Here is a 3856-nt window from a genome sequence, read left to right as displayed (position 1 = left end):
AGAGAGAGGGGTAGGTCGAGCAGGGTGTCTCTTCCTTCGCTCAGAAACCATCCCCACAACCCTGCCCCCCAGTCCTTCTGCGGGACCCGATGGGAGGTCATGGCGACCTCGTAGGCCTTGAACCATTGTTGAATGTCATCGTTTTTATAATATTCCTTGACCACATCCTTGGGGATGTAGACCTTCTGCTCCGCTGGGGAGGTCGCCTCTCGGTTTCCCGGGGGCCTCCCTTCCTCACTCCTGGCCTTGAGCTCGATTTCTTTCAAGCTGCGTTCGTGCTCCAGTTGGAGCTTCCTTCCTTCGTGCTCCCGTTGGAGCTTCTTCTCTTCTAGCTCGCCTTGCACGCGCATTTGCTCCACTGCTAGCTTTTTCTCCGCTAACTTTAATTCGCCTTCGATTTTGAGTTTAGCCAACTCGAGTTCGTGATTGCGGCTTCTCTCTCTGTCCGCGAGTTCTTCCGGGTATAGGCCCCCGTCTGGTACGATGCCTCGCACCCGATTGCTGCTGCTTTCGCCTTGGGGGGGTTCGGCCTCGTCGGGGCGCTCCCCCGTGTCTTCCGGGCGGGAGGCCTCGGTATCCACCCAGGCTTTCAGTGCTTTCTGCAAATCTTCCTTGGTGTTGAGACCGGTGGTAGCGATTCTAAGTTCTTTGCAGAATTGCTTTAGTTCTTTGTGTGTGTATTCTTCTAGTTGTTCCACCTGGAACACCCTGTTGGCGTTGGTTTCTGCGGGGATCATGGCGTTTCCTTCTGCCATCTTTGTCGGTAGTGCGTCCGTTGTTCACGGTACGATCTCTCGGTGATGGGCCCGAATCCCGTCGCTTGCCACCAATGTTAGACGGCGACCTCAGAGGAGCCCGGAAAGGGGGTCCAGACTACCCTGAGACCCACCCTCAAAGTATCGTAGCCGGGCACTGGCGGGAGACTCCTCAGGAGGAGAAATCTCGTATCGAGGATCGTACTTCTGGCACCACACGACACAGAAACACCACACCGTGCGTTCTTAGGACCCAATCTTTATCAAACAGGTTAGCACTGCAAATATGTACAAGGAGAGCGCGGGCTCAATGAGTCTCGGAAGGGATAGGGGGTAGCGGGACAGTCTCTGGCAAAAAGGCTCAAGGCAAGGGCGTACCCGGCGCACAGCTCACAATCCTCGAGCTGGGGGGTAGGCTGGTTGTCGTGGGGTCCGGCGGGACCGGTGGAGTCTGTGGAAGCCGCGAGTCACTCAGCGGGCTCAGGTACAAGTTCGGAGGTCTTATGATCTTCAGGGAGCCGCGAGTCACTCAGCAGGGCTCAGGTACAAGTTGGGAGGTCTTACGATCTTCAGGGAGCCGCGAGTCACTCAGCAGGGCTCAGGTACAGTTCGGAGGTCTTACGATCTTCAGGGAGCCGCGAGTCACTCAGCAGGGCTCAGGTACAGTTCGGAGGTCTTACGATCTTCAGGGAGCCGCGAGTCACTCAGCAGGGCTCAGGTACGGTTCGGAGGTCTTACGATCTTCAGGGAGCCGCGAGTCACTCAGCAGGGCTCAGGTGGTTCTAAGTTCCAGGAGCCGCGACCGCGTCAGCAGGCTCTCGTTGTTCCAGCGTCGAATCTGCCGGACAGTCCCAGAGCACCCCTTGTTATAGGTCGACCCCTCTTTGATGTCCGGAGTCTGTGCAGGCAGGGGTCTTGTCACCTGGGGGCCGCTTGTCGGGGTTTCCTGCCATTGTCTTGTGATCTTTTCAGGGCCGGGTCGGGAGGAGCCCCAGACACCCAGCAGGCGTGGAGCCAGCCCTCAGGGAGGCCGGAGGGCCGATCGAAACCCATCGTCCCAGGGGAGTTCAGAGGTGCGATAGAAACTGCTCCTCCCTCTCTCATCCCCTGGAAGCGTGATGTCCTCCAGCCGGAGTGGCGCCTCTAGGCCCGGGTCGCGCTGGGGCCGGGCGGCCATCTTGGTGCCTGAAGTGGGCACGCGAACCCGGGGTGGCCGAAGGGAGAGAGGCCATGGACGAGGATGTCCGGGTCGGGTGCGTGTGTTCTGGTGGAAAGGATCGGGTTAGGCCGGGGGATTGGGGCTGCCGGTACCAGGTTAGGTGGTGTGGGGACCAGTAGAGCCATGTTACGAGGCCGGGTCCAACAATATATATATATATATATATATATATATATATATAAATATATATATATGTATATATATATCGGGTCCGCTGCTGTTTATTGGGACAGCTGTGTGCGTGAACGGGAGGCGCCTGGTATTGGGGAGCTGTGGTATTCTCAAACACTGAGAAAGAACTTTTAGTTTTTATTTTGGAAAGGCGTGAAGAGACCCACAGGGGTTTCCTTAATTGTAATAGGCTGCCAGTCTCATAATCCTTTGCCACGGCATGAGCTTTCCGCCGGCCCACATGGGCGTGACTATCAGTTTAAATTTTGGGGCATAAACTGAAAGCTGTGTAGAAGAAGGGCGGAGAAGGCCCGAAACGCATCGCAAGAGACTGTCGAGTGTTTTTGGGTACAGCAGCTCTTTAGTGGAACCACGTCTCTAGGGAGTGCTCCCCACAAAAGGCAACCCTACTCTCCATATATGTATATAATTTTAACCTACTTTTAATCATTTTTACCAAGTGTTTACCTTTACCACAAATGCCTTTGCGTTGTAGTGGCATGCGTGGTAAAGGCATATTCGTGGTAAAAGTATGCACTGTAATGGTAGATAGTGGTAAATGTATTCGCGTAGTAATACCCGCGTTGTAATGGCACGCGTGGTATTAGTATGCAATGTAACATGTCCTATTCGAGTCAGATTCCAGCAGGAGCAAACACTTTTGTTTGGCTGCCAGCAACATGAGAAAAATGCTTCTGGCAGCCATTACAGGACTCTGGGATTAGTCCCCAGTCCTGAAGTTTAAAAAATGATATAAGCGGGCAGAGTAGGGATACCCTGCCTCCCTTAGGCCTCAATGGGGGGACCTTCCTGCACAAAAACAATTCTCAAAAACATTTTCCTCTTTCTATATGTGCTGCAGAATGCAGAACGTGTAGTGATAGGAAAAATGAAGAGAAATTAAGATGTTTCTCCTTGTTACACCTCATCTAGGGAGGCAAAGCATTTTGAGACATTCCCAGGTCTACCAGTAATGGTAAAACTGGTAATGGCCAAAACCCATGGGTGGATGCGTGGGGAAACCCGTGCTCAACCCATGCAACGGCTCCCTGGGGCAGAGTAACGCAAGGCAGCGATTTGCGCTATTTTGCTTCACCCTAAATTTATCAAGCCTTGCAGGGCCACGCAAAGTGGACTTGCGTGGCTGGATAAATGTCACTAAGATTTTCAGTCACCCTTGCACCCCTTTATGTATCGCAAGGGCGATGTCAAACCTTGATAAATCTGGCCCTAAATCTTTAATCCAATTGTCAATTGTAGGTACGGGACATCTTCCCCAACACATTATAACTCTCAGTTTCGCATCTATTGCTTTTAATATAAGCTTAAAAGGGGCTAACATCTGCCTCCTCTCTTTCCTGGCTTTTAATTGCTTCCTGTGCTTGCCACTTACTTTCCCACCATTTCTATTGGCTGTAAATTCCTGCATTTACCAATGCTTGTTCCTCATCTGCTTCTCTCATCAGTTTCCCATAGCCAAAATACTGTTACCATCCGCTTTGGTGGAACTATTTTTTCATAACATTTTGCCTCTTTCTGGTTTCTCATCTTGCGTGGTACTTTAAATTTCAATTTCAATTTCAACTAAGCTTTATTCGATTTTCAGATCAAAATCATAAAAGCATACATTAAAACGTGCAATAAACATTAAGTACAGTTAAAACTGTCACCTAGGTTGGAAATATTGTTAAAATATCTGTCATGTGTAAAT

Source organism: Triturus cristatus, chromosome 5_2 (genome assembly GCF_964204655.1).
Source record: "Triturus cristatus chromosome 5_2, aTriCri1.1, whole genome shotgun sequence".
NCBI lineage: Eukaryota > Metazoa > Chordata > Amphibia > Caudata > Salamandridae > Triturus > Triturus cristatus.
The sequence above is the reverse complement of the archived record's forward strand: the minus strand, read 5'-3'. Positions refer to the sequence as shown.